The sequence below is a fragment of the Pseudophryne corroboree genome, chromosome 7, assembly GCF_028390025.1.
Source record: "Pseudophryne corroboree isolate aPseCor3 chromosome 7, aPseCor3.hap2, whole genome shotgun sequence".
In the NCBI taxonomy this organism is placed as follows: domain Eukaryota; kingdom Metazoa; phylum Chordata; class Amphibia; order Anura; family Myobatrachidae; genus Pseudophryne; species Pseudophryne corroboree.
This window is the reverse complement of record NC_086450.1, coordinates 446,975,264-447,002,547: the sequence shown is the minus strand read 5'-3', so window position 1 is coordinate 447,002,547 and position 27,284 is coordinate 446,975,264. Positions and strand designations below refer to the sequence as shown.

General features: G+C 48.4%; 1 protein-coding gene across 2 annotated transcripts in view; it reads left to right on the top strand.

The window, feature by feature from the left end:
• Positions 1–13,973: 13,973 nt before the first annotated feature.
• LOC134945614 (zinc finger protein GLIS2) overlaps positions 13,974–27,284 on the top strand; it is a 65,273-nt gene continuing 51,962 nt past the window's right edge. For both annotated transcript variants that reach the window (XM_063935018.1, XM_063935017.1), the window contains exon 1: positions 13,974–14,803. The gene's annotated coding sequence lies outside the window, so the exon portion shown is untranslated. The remainder of the gene's footprint in view (positions 14,804–27,284) is intronic.

The following is a 27,284-nucleotide window of genomic DNA, read 5'->3' as shown; positions in this document are numbered from 1 at the left end:
ATGGAGCTGTGTATAATATATGCAGTGTGTGTGTGTGTGTGTGTGTGTGTGTCAGGGTGGAGCTGTGTATGTGCAGTGTGTGTGATATGTGCAGTGTGTGTGTGTCAGGGAGGTGCTGTGTATGTGCAGTGTGTTTATGACATGTGCAGTGTGTGTCAAGGTGGAGCTGTGTATATGTGCAGTGTGTGTGTGTCTGTGTGTGTCAGGGTGGAGCTGTGTATGATATGTGCAGTGTGTGTCTGTCAGGGTAGAGCTGTGTATGTGCAGTGTGTGTGTGTGTGTGTGTGTGTGTGTGTGTGTGTGTGTGTGTGTGTGTGTGTGTGATATGTGCAGTGTGTGTGTGTGTGTCAGGGTGGATCTGTGTATGTGCAGAGTGTGTGTGTGTGTGTGTGTGTGTGTGTGTGTGTGTGTGTGTGTGTGTGTGTCAGGGTGGAGCTGTGTATGTCTAGTGTGTGTATATTTGCAGTGTGTGTGTCAGGGTGGAGCTGTGTATGTCCAGTGTGTGTATGATATTTGCAGTGTGTGTGTCAGGGTGGAGCTGTGTATGTACAGTGTGTGTGTATTATATGTGCAGTGTGTGTGTGTCAGGGTGGAGCTGTGTATGTGCAGTGTGTATGATATGATATGTGCAGTGTGTGTGTGTCAGGGTGGAGCTGTGTATGTGTGTATGATATGTGCACTGTGTGTGTATGTGTGTAGCTGTGTATGTGAAGTGTGTGTGTATGATGTGTGCACTGTGTGTAGCTGTGTATGTGCAGTGTGTGTGTATCAGGGTGGAGCTGTGTATGTGCAGTGTGTGTATATGTGCAGTTTGTGTGTGTCAGGGTAGAGCTGTGTATGTGCAGTGTGTGTGTCAGGGTGGATCTGTGTATGGGCAGTGTGTGTGTGTGTGCGTGTGTGTGTGTGTGTGTGTGTGTGTGTGTGTGTGTCAGGGTGGAGCTGTGCATGTGCAGTGTGTGTATGATATTTGCAGTGTGTGTGTCAGGGTGGAGCTGTGTATGTGCAGTGTGTGTGTATGATATGTGCAGTGTGTGTGTCAGGGTGGAGCTGTGTATGTGGAGTGTGTGTGTGTGTGTGTGTGTGTGTGTGTGTGTGTGTGTGTGTGTGTGTGTGTGATATGTGCAGTGTGTGTGTGCGTTAGAGATGAGCGGGTTCGGTTTCTCTGAATCCGAACCCGCCAGAACTTCATGTCTTTTTTCACGGGTCCGAGCGACTCGGATCTTCCCGCCTTGCTCGGTTAACCCGAGCGCGCCCGAACGTCATCATGACGCTGTCGGATTCTCGCGAGGCTCGGATTCTATCGCGAGACTCGGATTCTATATAAGGAGCCGCGCGTCGCCGCCATTTTCACACGTGCATTGAGATTGATAGGGAGAGGACGTGGCTGGCGTCCTCTCCGTTTAGAATAGATTAGAGAGACACTTGATTTACTAATTTTGGGGAGCATTAGGAGTACTCAGTAGTGTACAGTGCAGAGTTTTGCTGATAGTGACCAGTGACCACCAGTTTTATTTATAATCCGTTCTCTGCCTGAAAAAAGCGATACACAGCACACAGTGACTCAGTCACATACCATATCTGTGTGCACTGCTCAGGCTCAGGCCAGTGTGCTGCATCATCTATTATCTATATATAATATTATATATATCTGTCTGACTGCTCAGCTCACACAGCTTATAATTGTGGGGGAGACTGGGGAGCACTACTGCAGTGCCAGTTATAGGTTATAGCAGGAGCCAGGAGTACATAATATATTATATAGTGAGTGACCACCAGACACACAGTGCAGTTTATTTAATATATCCGTTCTCTGCCTGAAAAAAGCGATACACACAGTGACTCAGTCAGTCACATACCATATCTGTGTGCACTGCTCAGGCTCAGGCCAGTGTGCTGCATCATCTATATATATTATATATCTGTCTGACTGCTCAGCTCACACAGCTTATAATTGTGGGGGAGACTGGGGAGCACTACTGCAGTGCCAGTTATAGGTTATAGCAGGAGCCAGGAGTACATAATATTATATTAAAATTAAACAGTGCACACTTTTGCTGCAGGAGTGCCACTGCCAGTGTGACTAGTGACCAGTGACCTGACCACCAGTATATATAATATTAGTAGTATACTATCTCTTTATCAACCAGTCTATATTAGCAGCAGACACAGTACAGTGCGGTAGTTCACGGCTGTGGCTACCTCTGTGTCGGCACTCGGCAGCCCGTCCATAATTGTATATACCACCTAACCGTGGTTTTTTTTTCTTTCTTTATACATACATACTAGTTACGAGTATACTATCTCTTTATCAACCAGTCTATATATTAGCAGCAGACACAGTACAGTGCGGTAGTTCACGGCTGTGGCTACCTCTGTGTCGGCACTCGGCAGCCCGTCCATAATTGTATATACCACCTAACCGTGGTTTTTTTTTCTTTCTTTATACATGCATACATACTAGTTACGAGTATACTATCTCTTTATCAACCAGTCTATATATTAGCAGCAGACACAGTACAGTGCGGTAGTTCACGGCTGTGGCTACCTCTGTGTCGGCACTCGGCAGCCCGTCCATAATTGTATATACCACCTAACCGTGGTTTTTTTTTCTTTCTTTATACATACATACTAGTTACGAGTATACTATCTCTTTATCAACCAGTCTATATATTAGCAGCAGACACAGTACAGTGCGGTAGTTCACGGCTGTGGCTACCTCTGTGTCGGCACTCGGCAGCCCGTCCATAATTGTATATACCACCTAACCGTGGTTTTTTTTCCTTTCTTTATACATACATACTAGTTACGAGTATACTATCTCTTTATCAACCAGTCTATATATTAGCAGCAGACACAGTACAGTGCGGTAGTTCACGGCTGTGGCTACCTCTGTGTCGGCACTCGGCAGCCCGTCCATAATTGTATATACCACCTAACCGTGGTTTTTTTTTCTTTCTTTATACATACATACTAGTTACGAGTATACTATCTCTTTATCAACCAGTCTATATATTAGCAGCAGACACAGTACAGTGCGGTAGTTCACGGCTGTGGCTACCTCTGTGTCGGCACTCGGCAGCCCGTCCATAATTGTATATACCACCTAACCGTGTTTTTTTTTTCTTTCTTTATACATACATACTAGTTACGAGTATACTATCTCTTTATCAACCAGTCTATATTAGCAGCAGACACAGTACAGTGCGGTAGTTCACGGCTGTGGCTACCTCTGTGTCGGCACTCGGCAGCCCGTCCATAATTGTATATACCACCTAACCGTGGTTTTTTTTTCTTTCTTTATACATACATACTAGTTACGAGTATACTATCTCTTTATCAACCAGTCTATATATTAGCAGCAGACACAGTACAGTGCGGTAGTTCACGGCTGTGGCTACCTCTGTGTCGGCACTCGGCAGCCCGTCCATAATTGTCTATACCACCTAACCGTGGTTTTTTTTTCTTTCTTTATACATACATACTAGTTACGAGTATACTATCTCTTTATCAACCAGTCTATATATTAGCAGCAGACACAGTACAGTGCGGTAGTTCACGGCTGTGGCTACCTCTGTGTCGGCACTCGGCAGCCCGTCCATAATTGTATACTAGTATCCAATCCATCCATCTCCATTGTTTACCTGAGGTGCCTTTTAGTTGTGCCTATTAAAATATGGAGAACAAAAATGTTGAGGTTCCAAAATTAGGGAAAGATCAAGATCCACTTCCACCTCGTGCTGAAGCTGCTGCCACTAGTCATGGCCGAGACGATGAAATGCCAGCAACGTCGTCTGCCAAGGCCGATGCCCAATGGCATAGTACAGAGCATGTCAAAACCAAAACACCAAATATCAGTAAAAAAAGGACTCCAAAACCTAAAATAAAATTGTCGGAGGAGAAGCGTAAACTTGCCAATATGCCATTTACCACACGGAGTGGCAAGGAACGGCTGAGGCCCTGGCCTATGTTCATGGCTAGTGGTTCAGCTTCACATGAGGATGGAAGCACTCAGCCTCTCGCTAGAAAACTGAAAAGACTCAAGCTGGCAAAAGCACCGCAAAGAACTGTGCGTTCTTTGAAATCCCAAATCCACAAGGAGAGTCCAATTGTGTCGGTTGCGATGCCTGACCTTCCCAACACTGGACGTGAAGAGCATGCGCCTTCCACCATTTGCACGCCCCCTGCAAGTGCTGGAAGGAGCACCCGCAGTCCAGTTCCTGATAGTCAGATTGAAGATGTCAGTGTTGAAGTACACCAGGATGAGGAGGATATGGGTGTTGCTGGCGCTGGGGAGGAAATTGACCAGGAGGATTCTGATGGTGAGGTGGTTTGTTTAAGTCAGGCACCCGGGGAGACACCTGTTGTCCGTGGGAGGAATATGGCCGTTGACATGCCAAGTGAAAATACCAAAAAAATCAGCTCTTCGGTGTGGAGGTATTTCACCAGAAATGCGGACAACAGGTGTCAAGCCGTGTGTTCCCTTTGTCAAGCTGTAATAAGTAGGGGTAAGGACGTTAACCACCTCGGAACATCCTCCCTTATACGTCACCTGCAGCGCATTCATAATAAGTCAGTGACAAGTTCAAAAACTTTGGGTGACAGCGGAAGCAGTCCACTGACCAGTAAATCCCTTCCTCTTGTAACCAAGCTCACGCAAACCACCCCACCAACTCCCTCAGTGTCAATTTCCTCCTTCCCCAGGAATGCCAATAGTCCTGCAGGCCATGTCACTGGCAATTCTGACGAGTCCTCTCCTGCCTGGGATTCCTCCGATGCATCCTTGCGTGTAACGCCTACTGCTGCTGGCGCTGCTGTTGTTGCCGCTGGGAGTCGATGGTCATCCCAGAGGGGAAGTCGTAAGCCCACTTGTACTACTTCCAGTAAGCAATTGACTGTTCAACAGTCCTTTGCGAGGAAGATGAAATATCACAGCAGTCATCCTACTGCAAAGCGGATAACTGAGTCCTTGACAACTATGTTGGTGTTAGACGTGCGTCCGGTATCCGCCGTTAGTTCACAGGGAACTAGACAATTTATTGAGGCAGTGTGCCCCCGTTACCAAATACCATCTAGGTTCCACTTCTCTAGGCAGGCGATACCGAGAATGTACACGGACGTCAGAAAAAGACTCACCAGTGTCCTAAAAAATGCAGTTGTACCCAATGTCCACTTAACCACGGACATGTGGACAAGTGGAGCAGGGCAGGGTCAGGACTATATGACTGTGACAGCCCACTGGGTAGATGTATGGACTCCCGCCGCAAGAACAGCAGCGGCGGCACCAGTAGCAGCATCTCGCAAACGCCAACTCTTTCCTAGGCAGGCTACGCTTTGTATCACCGCTTTCCAGAATACGCACACAGCTGAAAACCTCTTACGGCAACTGAGGAAGATCATCGCGGAATGGCTTACCCCAATTGGACTCTCCTGTGGATTTGTGGCATCGGACAACGCCAGCAATATTGTGTGTGCATTAAATATGGGCAAATTCCAGCACGTCCCATGTTTTGCACATACCTTGAATTTGGTGGTGCAGAATTTTTTAAAAAACGACAGGGGCGTGCAAGAGATGCTGTCGGTGGCCAGAAGAATTGCGGGACACTTTCGGCGTACAGGCACCACGTACAGAAGACTGGAGCACCACCAAAAACTACTGAACCTGCCCTGCCATCATCTGAAGCAAGAAGTGGTAACGAGGTGGAATTCAACCCTCTATATGCTTCAGAGGTTGGAGGAGCAGCAAAAGGCCATTCAAGCCTATACAATTGAGCACGATATAGTAGGTGGAATGCACCTGTCTCAAGTGCAGTGGAGAATGATTTCAACGTTGTGCAAGGTTCTGATGCCCTTTGAACTTGCCACACGTGAAGTCAGTTCAGACACTGCCAGCCTGAGTCAGGTCATTCCCCTCATCAGGCTTTTGCAGAAGAAGCTGGAGGCATTGAAGAAGGAGCTAAAAGGGAGCGATTCCGCTAGGCATGTGGGACTTGTGGATGCAGCCCTTAATTCGCTTAACAAGGATTCACGGGTGGTCAATCTGTTGAAATCAGAGCACTACATTTTGGCCACCGTGCTCGATCCTAGATTTAAAGCCTACGGCCCTCATTCCGAGTTGTTCGCTCGTTCTTTTTCATCGCATCGCAGTGAAAATCCGCTTAGTACGCATGCGCAAAGTTCGCACTGCGACTGCGCCAAGTAACTTTACTATGAAGAAAGTATTTTTACTCACGGCTTTTTCTTCGCTCCGGCGATCGTAATGTGATTGACAGGAAATGGGTGTTACTGGGCGGAAACACGGCGTTTCAGGGGCGTGTGGCTGAAAACGCTACCGTTTCCGGAAAAAACGCAGGAGTGGCCGGAGAAACGGTGGGAGTGCCTGGGCGAACGCTGGGTGTGTTTGTGACGTCAACCAGGAACGACAAGCACTGAACTGATCGCACAGGCAGAGTAAGTCTGGAGCTACTCTGAAACTGCTAAGTAGTTAGTAATCGCAATATTGCGAATACATCGGTCGCAATTTTAAGAAGCTAAGATTCACTCCCAGTAGGCGGCGGCTTAGCGTGTGTAACTCTGCTAAATTCGCCTTGCGACCGATCAACTCGGAATGAGGGCCTACCTTGGATCTCTCTTTCCGGCAGACACAGGTCTGCTGGGGTTGAAAGACCTGCTGGTGACAAAATTGTCAAGTCAAGCGGAACGCGACCTGTCAACATCTCCTCCTTCACATTCTCCCGCAACTGGGGGTGCGAGGAAAAAAAGGCTCAGAATTCCGAGCCCACCCGCTGGCGGTGATGCAGGGCAGTCTGGAGCGACTGCTGATGCTGACATCTGGTCCGGACTGAAGGACCTGACAACGATTACGGACATGTCGTCTACTGTCACTGCATATGATTCTCTCAACATTGATAGAATGGTGGAGGATTATATGAGTGACCGCATCCAAGTAGGCACGTCACACAGTCCGTACTTATACTGGCAGGAAAAAGAGGCAATTTGGAGGCCCTTGCACAAACTGGCTTTATTCTACCTAAGTTGCCCTCCCACAAGTGTGTACTCCGAAAGAGTGTTTAGTGCCGCCGCTCACCTTGTCAGCAATCGGCGTACGAGGTTACATCCAGAAAATGTGGAGAAGATGATGTTCATTAAAATGAATTATAATCAATTCCTCCGCGGAGACATTGACCAGCAGCAATTGCCTCCACAAAGTACACAGGGAGCTGAGATGGTGGATTCCAGTGGGGACGAATTGATAATCTGTGAGGAGGGGGATGTACACGGTGATATATCGGAGGGTGAAGATGAGGTGGACATCTTGCCTCTGTAGAGCCAGTTTGTGCAAGGAGAGATTAATTGCTTCTTTTTTGGGGGGGGTCCAAACCAACCCGTCATATCAGTCACAGTCGTGTGGCAGACCCTGTCACTGAAATGATGGGTTGGTTAAAGTGTGCATGTCCTGTTTTGTTTACACAACATAAGGGTGGGTGGGAGGGCCCAAGGACAATTCCATCTTGCACCTCTTTTTTCTTTTCTTTTTCTTTGCATCATGTGCTGATTGGGGAGGGTTTTTTGGAAGGGACATCCTGCGTGACACTGCAGTGCCACTCCTAGATGGGCCCGGTGTTTGTGTCGGCCACTAGGGTCGCTAATCTTACTCACACAGCTACCTCATTGCGCCTCTTTTTTTCTTTGCATCATGTGCTGTTTGGGGAGGGTTTTTTGGAAGGGCCATCCTGCGTGACACTGCAGTGCCACTCCTAGATGGGCCCGGTGTTTGTGTCGGCCACTAGGGTCGCTAATCTTACTCACACAGCTACCTCATTGCGCCTCTTTTTTTCTTTGCGTCATGTGCTGTTTGGGGAGGGTTTTTTGGAAGGGACATCCTGCGTGACACTGCAGTGCCACTCCTAGATGGGCCCGGTGTTTGTGTCGGCCACTAGGGTCGCTAATCTTACTCACACAGCTACCTCATTGCGCCTCTTTTTTTCTTTGCGTCATGTGCTGTTTGGGGAGGGTTTTTTGGAAGGGCCTTCCTGCGTGACACTGCAGTGCCACTCCTAGATGGGCCCGGTGTTTGTGTCGGCCACTAGGGTCGCTAATCTTACTCACACAGCTACCTCATTGCGCCTCTTTTTTTCTTTGCGTCATGTGCTGTTTGGGGAGGGTTTTTTGGAAGGGCCATCCTGCGTGACACTGCAGTGCCACTCCTAGATGGGCCCGGTGTTTGTGTCGGCCACTAGGGTCGCTAATCTTACTCACACAGCTACCTCATTGCGCCTCTTTTTTTCTTTGCGTCATGTGCTGTTTGGGGAGGGTTTTTTGGAAGGGACATCCTGCGTGACACTGCAGTGCCACTCCTAGATGGGCCCGGTGTTTGTGTCGGCCACTAGGGTCGCTTATCTTACTCACACAGCGACCTCGGTGCAAATTTTAGGACTAAAAATAATATTGTGAGGTGTGAGGTATTCAGAATAGACTGAAAATGAGTGTAAATTATGGTTTTTGAGGTTAATAATACTTTGGGATCAAAATGACCCCCAAATTCTATGATTTAAGCTGTTTTTTAGTGTTTTTTGAAAAAAACACCCGAATCCAAAACACACCCGAATCCGACAAAAAAAATTCGGTGAGGTTTTGCCAAAACGCGGTCGAACCCAAAACACGGCCGCGGAACCGAACCCAAAACCAAAACACAAAACCCGAAAAATTTCAGGCGCTCATCTCTAGTGTGCGTGGCAGGATGGAGCTGTGTATGATATATGCAGTGTGTGTGTGTCAGGGTGGAGCTGTGTATGTGCAGTGTGTGTGTGTGTGTGTGTGTGTGTGTGTGTGATATGTGCAGTGTGTGTGTGTGTGTGTGTGTGTGTGTGTCAGGGAGAAGCTATGTATGTGCAGTGTGTGTATGACATGTGCAGTGTGTGTCAAGATGGAGCTGTGTATATGTGCAGTGTGTGTGTGTCTGTGTATGATATGTGCAGTGTGTGTGTGTGTGTGTCAGGGTAGAGCTGTGTATGTGCAGTGTGTGTGTGTGTGTGTGTGTGTGTGTGTGTGATATGTGCAGTGTGTGTGTGTGGCAGGGTGGATCTGTGTATGTGCAGTGTGTGTGTGTGTGTGTGTGTGTGTGTGTGTGTGTGTGTGTGTGTGTGTGTGTATGTCAGGGTGGAGCTGTGTATGTCCAGTGTGTGTATGATATTTGCAGTGTGTGTGTCAGGGTGGTGCTGTGTATGTCCAGTGTGTGTATGATATTTGCAGTGTGTGTGTGTCAGGGTGGAGCGGTGTATGTGCAGTGTGTGTGTATGATATGTGCAGTGTGTGTGTCAGGGTGGAGCTGTGTATGTGCAGTGTGTATGATATATGTGCAGTGTGTGTGTCAGGGTGGAGCTGTGTATGTGTGTATGATATGTGCACTGTGTGTGTATGTGTGTAGCTGTGTATGTGAAGTGTGTGTGTATGATATGTGCACTGTGTGTAGCTGTGTATGTGCAGTGTGTGTGTATCAGGGTGGAGCTGTATATGTGCAGTTTGTGTGTGTCAGGGTAGAGCTGTGTATGTGCAGTGTGTGTGTGTGTGTGTGTGTGTGTGTGTGTGTGTGTCAGGGTGGATATGTGCAGTGTGTGTGTGTGTGTGTGTGTGTGTGTGTGTGTGTGTCAGTGTGGAGCTGTGTGTGTGTGTGTGTGTGTGTGTGTGTGTGTGTGTCAGGGTGGAGCTGTGCATGTCCAGTGTGTGTATGATGTTTGCAGTGTGTGTGTCAGGGTGGAGCTGTGTATGTCCAGTGTGTGTATGATATTTGCAGTGTGTGTGTCAGGGTGGAGCTGTGTATGTACAGTGTGTGTGTATGATATGTGCAGTGTGTGTGTCAGGATGGAGCTGTGTATGTGCAGTGTGTATGATATGTGCAGTGTGTGTGTGTGTCAGGGTGGAGCTGTGTGTGTGTGTATGATATGTGCACTGTGTGTGTATGTGTGTAGCTGTGTATGTGAAGTGTGTGTGTATGATATGTGCACTGTGTGTAGCTGTGTATGTGCAGTGTGTGTGTATCAGGGTGGAGCTGTGTATGTGCAGTGTGTGTATATGTGCAGTTTGTGTGTGTTAGGGTAGAGCTGTGTATGTGCAGTGTGTGTGTCAGGGTGGATCTGTGTATGTGCAGTGTGTGTGTGTGTGTGTGTGTGTGTGTGTGTGTGTGTGTGTGTGTGTGTGCAGGGTGGAGCTGTGTATGTGCAGTGTGTGTATGATATTTGCAGTGTGTGTGTCAGGGTGGAGCTGTGTATGTGCAGTGTGTGTGTCAGGGTGGAGCTGTGTATGTGCAGTGTGTGTGTGTGTGTGTGTGTGTGTGTGTGTATGATATGTGCAGTGTGTGTGTGTGCGTGTCAGGATGGAGCTGTGTATGATATATGCAGTGTGTGTGTGTCAGGGTGGAGCTGTGTGTGTGCAGTGTGTGTGTGTGAGATATGTGCAGTGTGTGTGTCAGGGAGAAGCTGTGTATGTGCAGTGTGTGTATGACATGTGCAGTGTGTGTCAAGGTGGAGCTGTGTATATGTGCAGTGTGTGTGTCTGTGTGTGTCAGGGTGGAGCTGTGTATGATATGTGCAGTGTGTGTGTGTGTGTGTGTGTGTGTGTCAGGGTAGAGCTGTGTATGTGCAGTGTGTGTGTCAGGGTGGATCTGTGTATGTGCAGTGTGTGTGTGTCAGGGTGGAGCTGTGTATGTCCAGTGTGTGTATGATACTAGCAGTGTGTGTGTCAGGGTGGAGCTGTGTATGTCCAGTGTGTGTATAATATTTGCAGTGTGTGTGTCAGGGTGGAGCTGTGTGTGTATGATATGTGCAGTGTGTGTGTCAGGGTGGAGCTGTGTATGTGCAGTGTGTATGATATGATGTGTGTGTGTGTGTGTGTGTGTGTGTGTGTGTCAGGGTGGTGCTGCGTATGTGTGTATGATATGTGCACTGTGTGTGTATGTGTGTAGCTGTGTATGTGAAGTGTGTGTGTATGATATGTGCACAGTGTGTATCAGGGTGGAGCTGTGTATGTGCAGTGTGTGTATATGTGCAGTTTGTGTGTGTCAGGGTAGAGCTGTGTATGTGCAGTGTGTGTGTGTGTGTGTGTGTGTGTGTGTGTGTGTGTGTGTGTGTGTGTGTCAGGGTGGAGCTGTGTATGTGCAGTGTGTGTGTCAGGATGGAGCTGTGTATGTGCAGTGTGTGTATGATATTTGCAGTATGTGTGTCAGGGTGGAGCTGTGTATGTCCAGTGTGTGTATGATATTTGCAGTGTGTGTGTCAGGGTGGAGCTGTGTATGTGCAGTGTGTGTGTATGATATGTGCAGTGTGTGTGTCAGGGTGGAGCTGTGTATGTGCAGTGTGTGTGTGTGTGTGTGTGTGTGTTTGTTTGATATGTGCAGTGTGTGTGTGTGCGTGTCAGGATGGAGCTGTGTATGATATATGCAGTGTGTGTGTCAGGGTGGAGCTGTGTATGTGTGTGTGTGTGTGTGTGTGTGTGTGTGTGTGTGTGTGTGTGATATGTGCAGTGTGTGTGTGCAGTGTGTGTATGACATGTGCAGTGTGTGTCAAGGTGGAGCTGTGTATATGTGCAGTGTGTGTCTGTGTGTGTCAGGGTGGAGCTGTGTATGATATGTGCAGTGTGTGTGTGTGTGTGTGTGTGTGTGTGTGTGTGTGTCAGGGTAGAGCTGTGTATGTGCAGTGTGTGTGTGTGTGATACGTGCAGTGTGTGTGTGTGTGTGTGTGTGTGTGTGTGTGTGTGTGTGTGTGTGTCAGGGTGGATCTGTGTATGTGCAGTGTGTGTGTGTGTGTGTGTGTGTGTGTCAGGGTGGAGCTGTGTATGTCCAGTGTGTGTATTATATTTGCAGTGTGTGTGTCAGGGTGGAGCTGTGTATGTCCAGTGTGTGTATGATATTTGCAGTGTGTGTGTCAGGGTGGAGCTGTGTGGGTGCAGTGTGTGTGTATGATATGTGCAGTGTGTGTGTCAGGGTGGAGCTGTGTATGTGCAGTGTGTATGATATGTGCAGTGTGTGTGTGTCAGGGTGGAGCTGTGTATGTGTGTATGATATGTGCACTGTGTCTGTGTGTGTAGCTGTGTATGTGAAGTGTGTGTGTGTGTGTGTGTGTGTGTGTATGTATGATATGTGCACTGTGTGTAGCTGTGTATGTGCAGTGTGTGTGTATCAGGGTGGAGCTGTGTATGTGCAGTGTGTGTATATGTGCAGTTTGTGTGTGTCAGGGTAGAGCTGTGTGTGTGTGTGTGTGTGTGTGTGTGTGTGTGTGTGTGTGAGTGTGTGTCAGGGTGGATCTGTGTATGTGCAGTGTGTGTGTGTGTGTGTGTGTGTGTGTGTGTGTGTGTGTGTCAGGGTGGAGCTGTGTATGTCCAGTGTGTGTATGATATTTGCAGTGTGTGTGTCAGGGTGGAGCTGTGTATGTCCAGTGTGTGTATGAAATTTGCAGTGTGTGTGTCAGGGTGGAGCTGTGTATGTGCAGTGTGTGTGTCAGGGTGGAGCTGTGTATGTGTGTATGATATGTGCACTGTGTGTAGCTGTGTATGTGCAGTGTGTGTGTGTGTGTGTGTGTGTGTCAGGGTGGAGCTGTGTATGTCCAGTGTGTGTATTATATTTGCAGTGTGTGTCAGGATGGAGCTGTGTATGTCCAGTGTGTGTATGATATTTGCAGTGTGTGTGTCAGGGTGGAGCTGTGTGTGTGCAGTGTGTGTGTATGATATGTGCAGTGTGTGTGTGTCAGGGTGGAGCTGTGTATGTGCAGTGTGTATGATATGATATATGTGCAGTGTGTGTGTGTCAGGGTGGAGCTGTGTATGTGTGTATGATATGCGCACTGTGTGTGTGTGTGTGTGTAGCTGTGTATGTTAAGTGTGTGTATGTATGATATGTGCACTGTGTGTAGCTGTGTATGTGCAGTGTGTGTGTGTATCAGGGTGGAGCTGTGTATGTGCAGTGTGTGTATATGTGCAGTTTGTGTGTGTCAGGGTAGAGGTGTGTGTGTGTGTGTGTGTGTGTGTGTGTGTGTGTGTGTGTGTGTGTGTGTGTGTGTCAGGGTGGATCTGTGTATGTGCAGTGTGAGTGTGTGTGTGTGTGTCAGGGTGGAGCTGTGTATGTCCAGTGTGTGTATGATATTTGCAGTGTGTGTGTCAGGGTGGAGCTGTGTATGTGCAGTGTGTGTGTATGATATGTGCAGTGTGTGTGTCAGGGTGGAGCTGTGTATGTGCAGTGTGTATGATATGATGTGTGCAGTGTGTGTGTGTGTGTGTGTGTGTGTGTGTGTGTGTGTGTGTGTGTCAGGGTGGTGCTGCGTATGTGTGTATGATATGTGCACTGTGTGTGTATGTGTGTAGCTGTGTATGTGCAGTGTGTGTGTAAGATATGTGCAGTGTGTATGTCAGGGTGGAGCTGTGTATGTGTGTATGATATGTGCACTGTGTGTAGCTGTGTATGTGCAGTGTGTGTGTGTGTGTGTGTGTGTGTGTGTATCAGGGTGGAGCTGTGTATGTGCAGTGTGTGTATGATATTTGCAGTGTGTGTGTCAGGGTGGAGCTGTGTATGTGCAGTGTGTGTGTGTGTGTAAGATATGTGCAGTGTGTGTGTCAGGGTGGAGCTGTGTATGTGTGTATGATATGTGCACTGTGTGTAGCTGTGTATGTGCAGTGTGTGTATCAGGGTGGAGCTGTGTATGTGCAGTGTGTGTATATGTGCAGTTTGTGTGTGTCAGGGTGGAGCTGTGTATGTGTATGACATGTGCAGTGTGTGTGTGTGTGTGTGTGTGTGTGTGTGTGTGTGTGTGTGTGTGTGTGTCAGGGTGGAGCTGTGTATGTGCAGTGTGTGTGTCAGGGTGGAGCTGTGTATGTGTGGTATGTGTGTAGGGGTGAATGCTCCCTGGCTGTGAGAGAGCCCTTATATTATTGGAAGCCACTCCTTTCCCCTGTGTACTGGGAGAGCAGGGGAGAGAGGGCTCTGCAGCAGCAGCAGGCGCCTGTCCCCCTCCTATGGGCAGAGACTGGGAGGGGAAGAGCAGGAGGGGGCTGTGTGGAGGTGCCCCCCCTCCCTTCTCCCCTGCAGCCCCTGTCTGGCAGTCCCAGCGCATGCGCCTAGGCTGCAGCCCTGGAGTAGAAGTGATGTTGGAGGGTCATTCTCAGACAGTTCTGCAGGGCTGCAATAAATCACCCTGCACATTCCCAGCCCTCCCTCCCTCCCTCTGTCTGTCTCCCTCCCTCCCTCCCTCTCACTCTCTCTCTCCTTCCTTCCTTCCTCCCATCAGCTTGCCACCTCTCACTTTGCAGCCTCTTCTCCCTGCTTTCCTAACCCAGAGCCCCCTCCCCCCTTGTCCCCTCTTCTCACCCTATAAAATTGGGGGTTTGATATGCTCCCCCCTACCCTAGCCTCCCCTGACAGCCTGGAGCACCCTTTATCTCTGCAGATCAGGGAGGCTCTGTGCCAGATGACAGAAACCCCCTCTCTCTATTTCTCACCACCCCACTGATACCCCCTGCACAGCAATTACCACTCCTGGATCTGCCTAAAAAAAAGAGGGGGTGTCATCGTTTCACCTCAATTGGATCTATAGCAAGAAGACTCCAGACAGGGATCCAGAATTCCAGACTGCTTGCTGTGGGGGGGACTGAGCATAATTCCCAAATCCTGGAGCAAAGGAAGAGAATCAGGAAAAGGATCTATTTTCAGGGTGGAAACAGTTTTCTTTTATTTTATGCATTTTTATTTTATTATAATATTTTTTTTAAAGCACCAAAGAAGACAGGATTCCTCTTATCCTACAGACACTGCAACCTGCAAGAGGTGAGAATGGGCACAAGGGGTCTGGGGCCAGATAAGGGGGAGGGGAAATGTTTTCCCAAGACCTGTTTATTAGCTCAGTTATTACCTTTATAGTACACTCTGGTGTAATTGGAGGAAATGTGTGAAACAGAGAATTACCCCTTCAGGGTCACCAAAAGGTGATATTATACAGAAGGTAGGCTAACCCCTGGGTGCCTCATATTGGTAATGGGACCCTCTGCTCTCCCTAGAAGTGTCACCATTATTGGTGTCTGTGTGCAGCATATTATATGCCTGCAACTGAGTATAGAGGGGAGACCTGTCACACCAGCATACTGGAGGAGGGGGATCTGTCACATCATTATACTGGGGGAGGGGGACCTTCCCTATACTATGGACCCCGGTGCAGGGTCACTGTGAGATTCCATACTCGCTATATGTCGCTGGACAGATGCCATATGTCACTATAAAGGCATCAAGATGGCCCAAATTACTCCTGATTGATTGATGACACTAAACAATATATATATAATATATCATATTAATGTAGCAATTTGGAAATCTTTCACTTGTATAGTCCCTGTAAGGCCACATTGTATGGGAACGCCAGTGATTCCGCACATTAATGTATGGGAAATGGGTTTCCCGCTGTCTATAGGTCGGATAAGGTGAGGTAGAGCTTTTGTTGGCTCTATTGTATCATATATTCCCCTCATTCAGTGAAGGGCAGGGGACTGTGTGATACAATGTAGGGGCAGGGGACTGTGTGATACAGTGTAGGGGCAGGGGACTGTGTGATACAGTGTAGGGGCAGGGGACTGTGTGATACAGTGTAGGAGCAGGGGACTGTGTGATACAGTGTAGGGGCAGGGGACTGTGTGATACAGTGTAGGGGCAGGGGACTGTGTGATACAGTGTAGGTGCAGGGGACTGTGTGATACAGTGTAGGGGCAGGGGACTGTGTGATACAATGTAGGGGCAGGGGACTGTGTGATACAGTGTAGGAGCAGGGGACTGTGTGATACAGTGTAGGGGCAGGGGACTGTAATACAATGTAGGAGCAGGGGACTGTGTGATACAGTGTTGGGCAGGGGACTGTGTGATACAATGTAGGGGCAGGGGACTGTGTGATACAATGTAGAGGCAGGGGACTGTCTGATACAGTGTAGGGGCAGGGGACTGTGGGATACAATATAGAGGCAGGGGACTGTGGGATACAATGTAGGGGCAGGGGACTGTGTGATACAATGTAGGGGCAGGGGACTGTGTGATATGATGTAGGTAGGGGCAGGGGACAGTGTGATACAATATAGGGGCAGGGGAATGTGTGATACAATATAGGGGCAGGGGAATGTGTGATACAGTGTAGGTGCAGGGGACTGTGGGATACAATGTAGGAGCAGGCTGTTGTGTACTATTTCTGGTGTGTGAATGTTAATTACAGTACATATGTGTCTCATGGGTATGTAAATGAGAGGTCCCTGTGTGTCTGTGTATAAGAGCACGGTAACAGTCTGATAGTAATAAAAAAAATGTAAACATAAAAATAATTTGCCAGTAGATAAATGCAGCAGTCAGTAAAAACGACAGTACTAAACAACATAATAGTGGCAAAACAACACAAGTCTGAGCTGAAGTAAGCTCCTTTTACTTCTATTTTATTTAATGTCACGTTGCAAATACATAAACAATTTGTCAGTAAAACAATTCTGGTTTGCAGTAATCGTCAGTAAAATACTTCTGCAATTCTCATTGGTCTGAGAGCAGCTTGTCTTGCTGTGTATTAGGACAAGGAAGGCCTGTGTCCTGGTGCCTGTGTATTAGGACAGGGAAGGCCTATGTCTGTGTATTAGGAGGAGGGAGAGGGCAGTGTGTCCTGATATCTGTGTATTAGGAGGAGGGGAAATGTCAGTGTGTCCTGATGTCTGTGTAATAGGAAGAGGGGAGATGTTTGGGTGTCCTGATACCTGTGTATTAGGAGGAGGGGAGAGGTCAGTGTGTCCCATACTTGCCTACCCTCCCGGAATGGCCGGGAGGCTCCCGAAAATCGTCTGACCCTCCCGGCCTCCCGAAAGAGCAGGCAAGTCTCCCGATTACAGGGGTCCCCCCCTGCCCACATAGCGAGTGAAGTGGGCGGTCCGGGCAGGCGATGACGCGATTCTTGTTGAATCGCGTCATGCAAGCCACGCCCCACAATGTATAATGCCGGTAATTGCGGCATTACACAGTGGGGGCGTGGCTTGCATGACGCGATCCAGCAGCCACGTCCCGTCCCTCCTCTGACCCGCCCCCATGCCACCTCCAGCCCGCCCCCCTCCTCACATCAACTCACTGCCCGCCCCCCTGCTGAGCCGACTGGCTCCCGGAGAGAGCAGCCCAAAAGTCGGCAACTATGGTGTGTCCTGATGCTTGTGTATTAGAAGGTGGGGAGACAGAGCCGGCCCTAACCAATATGATGCCCTAGGCAAGATTTTGGCTGGTGCCCCCTAGCACCGCCGCTAGTTCTGCAGGAGATGCCTGGCATAAGTCAGCTGTCAGCTCTGCTAACGTCGGGTACCTTTTGTTTATGAAAATGCATCATATTATTTGCATTGCTATGTGCCTAGGATGCACAAGCAGCTTCTGCTGATTAAAATGATATGCAGCATGCCTATATTCTGTGTGCGACTGTGGCTGTATCTGCATACGAAATGCTACATTACAGTGATTTCCAGGAATACACTGCAACGTAGCATTTCGTATGCAGATACAGCTGCAGTCACACACAGAATATAGGCATGCCGCATACCATTTTAATCAGCAGAAGCTGCTGGTGCCCCTAAGCATACCAAATGCCCTAGGCATTTGCCTAGTTTGCCTATGCCTAAGGCCGGCTCTGTGGGGTGAGGTCAGTGTCCTGATGCTTGTGTATTAGGAGGAGGGGAGAGGTCAGTGTCCTGATGCCTGTGTATTAGGAGGAGGGGAGAGGTCAGTGTCCTGATGCCTGTGTATTAGGAGGAGGGGAGAGGTCAGCGTGTCCTGATTACTGTGTATTAGGAGGAGGGGAGAGGTCAGTGTCCTGATGTATGTGTATTAGGAGAAGGGGAGAGGTCAGTGTGTCCTGATATCTGTCTATTAGGAGGGTGGGAGAGGTCAGTTTGTCCTGATGTCTGTGTATTAGGAGGATAGGAGAGGTCAGTATGTCATGATGTCTGTGTATTAGAAGGAGGGGAGAGGTCAGTGTCCTGATGCCTGTGTATTAGGAGGATAGGAGAGGCAAGTGTATTCTGATGTCTGTGTATTAGGAGGAGGAGAGAGGTAGTAGGAGGAGGGGAGAGTTTAGTGTCCCCTGATGTCTGTGTATTAGGAGGAGGAGAGAGGTCATGGTGTCCTGATGTCTGTGTATTAGGAGGAGGAGAGAGGTAGTAGGAGGAGGGGAGAGGTCAAGAGGAGGGGAGAGTTTAGTGTCCCCTGATGTCTGTGTATTAGGAGGAGGGGAGAGGTCAGTGTGTCCTGATATCTGTGTATTAAGAGGAGGTAAGGGATCTTCTGGGATTGCCGTAGTAAAGCAATACATTGAAAGATATGACATCTGGCTCCTGATTGGGTGAACGCCGTCTTCCAGTCAGGAGCATCTGAGGCAGTGTGGTTTGCTTGGGGATGGCCATCGGTGGGGTGTCCATCGATGGTTGCTATTGATGATACCATTGACGACAACCATCGATGGTACACAAACCATCTATGGTGAACCATTGATGGTTTGCATCACTCGATGGCCACCACTGAAAGCTGCTGGCTGGTCCGCGGACAAATGTAAAACCGAGGGCGGAGCTTAGGGGGTGTCGGGGGGGCGCGGAGCTATGCTCCGTGTCTCGTCACCACATTAAGAAAACAAAAAAAAAAGTATTTGGTTATACCTTTCCATCGATGGAGGGAAACCATCTGGTTGTCCCCCATCGATTGCAAAAGTATTCTACATCGGCCATAAACCATCAATGATTTTGAAACATCGATGGTCGATGGCCATCCCTAGGTGTGCTTCATCTTCTGTGACTCCCCAGCAGTGGTGGCAGCAGCTCTGCAGAAGTCCCCACTGTGAGGGGTTGCTGGGGAGCAGGTACATCAGGAGGTGTCAGGGAGCTATGCTTCCCAAAGGCACAACATTAATGGCCAAACCCCAATTTTATTAGTTTCATTAATAGGTTATAACAATAGGTGCTGAGCGTGCCTTGCACATGGGCCCTTCAAGCCAAGAGGGACCTGTGCCACCAGGTGCGGATTGGGATGGAAAACCAACCCGGGAAATTTATGGAAGCAGCCCTAATGGGGGTGGGGTCTGTTGAGGGGGGCGGGATTCCTCCTCATAGGGCATGATGGTACGCAAATTGCGTCCTTCCTCGCGTCTTTTGCTGCAGACCAGGGGTGGATTGGGAATTAAAAGTGGCCCTGTACAATTTTGTAGAAATGGCCCGATTTGGGCAGCACAAGAGGTATAACATACAGTGTAGCCATGGCAGCATCACTGGATGGCAGAGTTGCTGTACTGCAGAGATGGAATAACAGAATGAATGGAGACAATGCAGTGCACTGAGTGCGGTGGGCTACCTGGCATTTGGGGGGGGGGGGGGGGGCAACATGACAACACACAAAACAGGCCCCACAGACACTCCGGGCTTCCGGGAATCTTCTTGGTGAGCCCTATGGCCAATCCGCCACTGCGTGCCACACACCCTGTACTCACCACCTGCATGAGGAGAAAGAGTAAATGAAATGTGCAAATCAGTGCAACGTTTGGCTCCTCCCCTGCGTCCCATGATGCAGCGGTCAGTCCAGTGGATCAGATCGGCATGGGGGAACCGCATCTCATGAATGGCCTATATTACATCGGAAGTTCATCTATACACAGCAGGAAGGGGTTTTATAATTCTTGTCAGGCTCCGGTGCTGCAGCCACCCCATCGCGCAGCCCCGCCTGTTCTCCCCTTGACCTCCCTGTCACTGACAGTATTATTATTACTAGTTATATAGCGCACACACATTCCATAGCACTTTAGAGTCCCTGCCTCAGTGGAGCTTACACCCTATATCCCCTACCACATGTACACGCACACACTAGGGTTAATTTTTTTTGTTGGGAGCCTGGAGTACCCAGAGGAAACCCATGCATGCATGGGGAGAACATACATACTCAACACAGTTAAGGTCATGTTATATGGACGGTATTCAATTGTTATATTGCGTCCAAGCTCCCGTCTAAAGTGATATTCAATTGAACTTTTTTATCGCATCCGTAGAGGTCGGCTAAACCCGAGTAAACTAATGGGCATGATGTGAAAAATCCATTTGGGTGCCCAAACGGGTTCCATTTTTTTGCTCATTGCAGCTTGCCACTTCAAGGGAACGCACGGTCGACAGAATCAATTGAATAGCTGCCGGCGGGCGAGCACGGGTGCGGGAGAAGAGGGGAACAATTGAATACCACCCTATGTCAACAGTCACTATATTCACATTCATAATGTTAACAGCATCATTCTGACACAGTCAATATGTTGACACTGATGAAATGCCAACTTGGTGACAATTTCAACAAGCAGTTTTAAAGCTAACATAATGGTCATCCTAACCATAACTTGTCTACTGTCAGCAACTTAACTATGTCAAAATGTCAAAGATATACATTTTCTGCATGTCAACATTTTACAGACGTCGACACCTTAACATTCAACATTCTGGTGTCGACATGGTGACTGCATACGCTCCACTGTAACTTACCGTATGCTATGTTGAGTCAGTTATAGCTGTCAGTAGTAACATGAGTCTGAGTGGCGCCCTTAGCAAGTGCTGCCCTTGGACACCTGCCTCATGTATCTGATGGGAATTATCAGTGAGGCCACACCCAGGACAGACCTGTGATAGATACCAGACACTGGGGGAGATGTAAGAAAGAAGAGTTGGTAAGTGCCATATAACCAGTGCTATTTGTCACTTAAGTTGAGCCTTGACAATGTATAAAAACCGAAAACGTAGAGGTTTTTTTTTTTGAGATGTAGAAGCAAACCAAAAAAGCAAGCGACTGGACAAAACCATGTGCACTGCAGGTGGGGCAGATGTAACATGTGCAGAGAGAGAGTTAGATTTGGGTGGATTATTTTGTTTCTGTGCAGGGTAAATACTGGCTGCTTTATTTCTACACTGCAATTTAGATTTCAGTTTGAACACACCCCACCCAAATCTAACTCTCTCTGCACATGTTACATCTGCCCCACCTGCAGTGCAGCATGGTTTTGCCCAGTTGATTGCTCTTTTGGTTTGCTTACAAACCTGAATAAGGCCCATAGCGTGCAAAGCTTGTGTATATTGGATGTGAATGTATCAGCTCTTGTGAGTTATATAATCCTCAGTGTATAATGAGTTATATTGTTACCTCGGTGTTCTGCGCAGAATATACAGCCCAATGGCCAGTGTGGGGCGCTACGGATAAATATCTGCACAAGCATTCCTCACATCTTAGTAATAAATTACCTGTTGTCGACCAATGGTAAAATGTGCTACATTGCAGATCTAGATTTCAGGAGAGAAGGACAGTTTGACAGGAGGGAGCTGCAGGGGGTCTGTGTCCAGGGTTATGGGTCATTGGGTCGACAAAACTTAGTTCGACAGTCATTAGGTCTACCACTATTGGTCAACATGGTCGACATGGAAAAAGGTTGACACAAGTTTTTGTACTTTTTTGGGGTGTCGTTTTCTTCGTAAAGTGGAACGGTAACCTGTGCCGAGCGCAGCACTAATTGGGAACCCCAATTAGTGCTGCGCTCGGCACAGGTTACCATTCCCAATTGCAGTCCACGTGGATCGTAAAGTATGAAAAAGTTCAAAAAATTAGATTTTTAAAAAAAAAACCTCTTGTCGACCTTTTTCCACGTCGACCTAGTGACCAGGTTGACCTAATGCATGTCGACCAATAGTGGTCCACCTAATGACTGCCGACCTAATGACCGTATCCCGTGTCCGGAACCTGGATTATAGCTTGCACGGCAGCTCAGTATTGTGTCGGGAAGGAGTAAATACTGTAATATCATGTGTTACCAGAGGCCTGAGTGTAGATTGGGTGTGTGAGGGCCTGTGTGGGCGATCTGACCGTACAGGGCCCTGTGTGTATTCTGATTGTTAGAGGGAGGCCCCCTCTATATGCTGTCTGAGTGGGCCTGAGCTTGATATGATGTGTGAGAGCCATTGTTTTCTGGAGCTGTGTGTGAGGCCCTTTGTATCCTGGAGCTGAGTGTGTGAAGCCCGGCGCATTTTGGAGACGGATTCGCCAGACCCCGTTTCTTCTGGAGCTGGGTATGTGAAGACCTGTGCATGATGGAATTGTCCGATTACTGTGGACCTGCACCCTTACATTATGGGGCTGATTCTAATGGTCGGAGCAAGACGGCAAGTAACTCTGCACCTGGACAAACCAATGCTGCACTGCAGGTGGGGCAGATGCAACTTGCGAGAGATTTAGATTTCACAGGGACACGTAGCGGAGATCTAAACTGCAGTGTAACAATAAAGCTGTCCAGTATTTGTAGCTACATGCAATAGCAGCCAGTATTTACTCCACATGCAATAAATGTATTGACTCTCCCCCCACCCCCCCCCTCCTTGCGAATGCCCGTGTGATCAGATTTTTCACATCATCCCGTCGCTGACGACCGGCGATGCCCTTTGTTGTTGTCCAACGCACGTGCGCATTGCGATTAATGCGCAGTTAGTACCTGATCGCCCACTGTGCGAAAACACAGCAGCGGTCAGGTATGAATCTGGCCCCAGGTTTGTTCAGGTGCAAAGTACCTGCCTTTCTTTTCCAACTCCGAATATTAGTTGCAAGCAATTCCGCCTACTTGTACACATGTCCCGATGCACATCTGCCTCCTGGTATGTGAAGCTTCTGCCAGAAAATCAGCCTGCTCTTAGCGGGCCGTACATCAAGCAGGTGTAGGGGCAATTCCCTGTTCTGCCGATACCTGGGGCGGGGGTTTGAGGAGATCCAACATGTTGGAAATCTTCTGTTCGCTGATTCAGAGCAAAAAAATGATCAGATCGGCGAGCCTGATTTTTTTTTTTTATACAATTTTTTCCCCGATTCTCTCAACGAGATTCGATGTCCGCCAATCAGAGTTTTTGATCGGTGTCGTCAGAGCGGGGGCTCGGTCTGTAGATGTGTGGGCACCATTAGCTTGGTGGGTTTGCGGATCAACCTGAATTTGCACATTGTGGAATAAGTTAAACGTCACTTAAAAGTCCAACCTGCCAGCACCTTTTATTCACCTAAGTTTTCCAGTTCCTCTACCAAAATATACTCCATGCCCCAGATAAGCAGATACGATTGCGCCAACTCTGTCCATCCTCATAGTATACACAGTACAGGATAATACCATATCCCCACCAGCCCTGATCTGGGCCAAAATGGCAACTGATGAAGAGTACACCCAGGCTCAACCGGGAGGAACACCAGCGCCAAATTAGTGCCACTTGGCTTAAGCTGCAGCCAATCTCTTTCTGGGCACTGGTAACATACTGTAGGTACAAAGGGGCTGATTCAGAGATGGCCAGCAGCGCAGTTTGCCTGCATCGACTAGGGATCCTGGAAGAACGTGGCCGCAATCTGATTGACAGTGCGGCGTTGGGGGGCATGGCGTGCCATACGGGGGCAAGCCAGGAGCATTTTCAGGGTGGCCGCTACAATTTTTTTTTTTTAAATGGTGGCGGACCACCTGACCGCGCAGCCAGGCTGCACTGCCAGGGCTCAACCTTAAATCGATGCGTCCGCAATGTAAGGCCCCCAGCATGTGAGGAGAAGGAAAGAGATCGGGTTGCGCTTGCAGGGATCTGCGTCCATCTGTTTCAGCGGGCACTACTGCTAATATCATTGGGAGCTGGCAGAAGTCCTCCCCAGCTTTGGGGCCAGTTGGAGTGTCCAGGGGGATCCAAAATGGTTTCCCGTTGGAAATGTTTAATGGCTGTAGCTCCGTCATGAAATACACACGCACATTTCAGTTGTGATGTACAATGGCAACATCTATGACTATAAGGGAAAATGAAGATGGCTTTCTTTCTGATGGAGGAGTTCCAGACCAGCTTAACCTCTACTCTAGTGTCCCACTCTCGTCACCTTCAGTGTGCGCCAGTGACTAGTACACATTTACTCACCCGCACAGCAGTGTGGAATCTCTCACTCATGTTATTCTGTTGCTTGAATTTTTGGGGGAGATCTGTGAATCCTGCTCCGCTGAACTAATGAATCTCTGCAGTTTGTGTCCAAGTGGCTATGATGTAATACTTTTTTACTTTATAGATAGGGTTATTTTGAAAAATACTTTGCTCCTTCCATGCTTCGTATTGACCCCCATTCCTTCCCTCATCCTCACATAAATGTACGATTTGCAGCAGGTGTCTTACTAAGAGTGGCGGCCTCTGCTGGTCAGCTTCCGTAGTAATGGTTTGGGGAGTCAGTGCCATATCCTCCTTGGATGCCTATGCACATGGCCACTCTGGAGCCTCCATGCGTTCACCTATCATTACGAATATTTCCAGTGGGAGGGGGGGGGTACCGCTCAAGGGGTACGGTTCATTAGGACAGCAGTAAAAAGGTAGACCTGCACAAGGTCGACATGAGAAAACGGTCAAGCGGTCACAGGCAAAAGGAGCTACGTGAAAATGGTCGACACATACATTAGTTTTTGCGGTGTAAATTTTTACCGCTTTAGCGCCTTGAGTCCTGTTGGAGAAAGAGCGCTATATAAATAAAATTATTATTATTATTATTATTATTATTATTATAATAGCACATGGACCCTCAATTAGTGTACCGCATTCGCTCTCCGTACTTTCTGCAAGGTGCCTCACTCCGCTGCTGCTGCTCCCGGTACAGGTTACCGTTCCCAATCACAGTCCACATAGATGGTAAAGTATGGAAAAGTTCTAAAATTGAAAACAATTGTAAAAAAACTCATGTCGACAATATGCTGTGTTGACCATTGTTATGACAACCAATAGTGGTCAACCTATTGACTGTCAACTTTTTTACTGTTGACCTAAAGACCAGATACCCCGCTCTAGGTAGGTGATCTCAGGGGGCCCGTTGCATTTATTGCTATTATTGCGATTCTTGTGAAGTCACTTTTAATAAAGGGGGCTGTGTTCTAATCCATCTGTTGTTCACTTCACACACCCCAAAACATAATATTAACTAGAAGGGGGACTTTGTCATTTTTATGGGTGGCCCTGAGTATTTCGAAACCTACTTATTGGTCAGGTCATGTTGGGGGTGTAGTGTTCTATATCTGTATAGTGTATAATAGATGTATTATGGTCATGTCCAGTGGTCAGGTCATGTTGGGGTGTAGTGTCCTATCTCTATTTCTCTGACGTCCTAGTGGATGCTGGGAACTCCGAAAGGACCATGGGGAATAGCGGCTCCGCAGGAGACTGGGCACAAAAGTAAAAGCTTTAGGACTAGCTGGTGTGCACTGGCTCCTCCCCCCATGACCCTCCTCCAAGCCTCAGTTAGATTTTTGTGCCCGAACGAGAAGGGTGCAATCTAGGTGGCTCTCCTGAGCTGCTTAGAGTAAAAGTTTAAATTAGGTTTTTTATTTTCAGTGAGTCCTGCTGGCAACAGGCTCACTGCATCGAGGGACTAAGGGGAGAAGAAGCGAACTCACCTGCGTGCAGAGTGGATTGGGCTTCTTAGGCTACTGGACACCATTAGCTCCAGAGGGACGATCACAGGCCCAGCCATGGATGGGTCCCAGAGCCGCGCCGCCGTCCCCCTTACAGAGCCAGAAGAGGTCCGGAAAATCGGCGGCAGAAGACGTCCTGTCTTCAATAAGGTAGCGCACAGCACCGCAGCTGTGCGCCATTGCTCTCAGCACACTTCACACTCCGGTCACTGAGGGTGCAGGGCGCTGGGGGGGGGGCGCCCTGAGACGCAATAAAAATACCTTAGATGGCAAAAAATACATCACATATAGCTCCTGGGCTATATGGATGCATTTAACCCCTGCCAGAATACATAGAAAAACGGGAGATAAGTCCGCCGATAAGGGGGCGGAGCCTATCTCCTCAGCACACTGGCGCCATTTTCCCTCACAGCTCCGTTGGAGGGAAGCTCCCTGGCTCTCCCCTGCAGTCGCTACACTACAGAAAGGGTTAAAAAAGAGAGGGGGGGCACTGATTACGCGCAGTATTAAAGATACAGCAGCTATAAGGGGAAAAACACTTATATAAGGTTATCCCTGTATATATATAGCGCTCTGGTGTGTGCTGGCAAACTCTCCCTCTGTCTCCCCAAAGGGCTAGTGGGGTCCTGTCCTCTATCAGAGCATTCCCTGTGTGTGTGCTGTATGTCGGTACGTTTGTGTCGACATGTATGAGGAGAAAAATGATGTGGAGACGGAGCAGATTGCCTGTAATAGTGATGTCACCCCCTAGGGGGTCGACACCTGAGTGGATGAACTGTTGGAAGGAATTACGTGACAGTGTCAGCTCTGTATAAAAGACAGTGGTTGACATGAGACAGCCGGCTACTCAGCTTGTGCCTGTCCAGACGTCTCATAGGCCGTCAGGGGCTCTAAAGCACCCGTTACCTCAGATGGCAGATATAGACGCCGACACGGATACTGACTCCAGTGTCGGCGGTGAAGAGACAAATGTGACTTCCAGTAGGGCCACACGTTACATGATTGAGGCAATGAAAAAATGTTTTACACATTTCTGATAATACGAGTACCACCAAAAAGGGGTATTATGTTCGGTGAGGAAAAACTACCTGTAGTTTTCCTGAATCTGAGAAATTAAATGAGGTGTGTGATGATGCGTGGGTTTCCCCCGATAACAACTGATAATTTCTAAAATGTTATTGGCATTATATCCTTTCCCGCCAGAGGTTAGGGTGCGTTGGGAAACACCCCCTAGGGTGGATAAAGCGCTCACACGCTTGTAAGGGCTCTACCCTCTCCTGAGATGGCCGCCCTTAAGGATCCTGCTGATAGAAAGCAGGAGGGTATCCTAAAATGTATTTACACACATACTGGTGTTATACTGCGACCAGCAATCGCCTCAGCCTGGATGTGCAGTGCTGGGTTGGCGTGGTCGGATTCCCTGACTGAAAATATTGATACCCTAGATAGGGACAGTATATTTTTGCCTATAGAGCATTTAAAAGATGCATTTCTATATATGCGTGATGCACAGCGGAATATTTGCCGACTGGCATCAAGTCTAAGTGCGTTGTCCATTTCTACCAGTAGAGGGTTATGGACATGACAGTGGTCAGGTGATGCGGATTCCAAACGGCATTTGGAAGTATTGCCTTATTAAGGGGAGGAGTTATTTGGGGTCTGTCTTTCAGACCTGGTGGCCACGGCAACAGCTGGGAAATCCACGTTTGTACCCCAGGTCGCCTCTCAACATGAGAAGACGTCGTATTATCAGGCGCAGTCTTTTCGTGGACAAGCGGGCAAAAGGTTCCTCATTTCTGC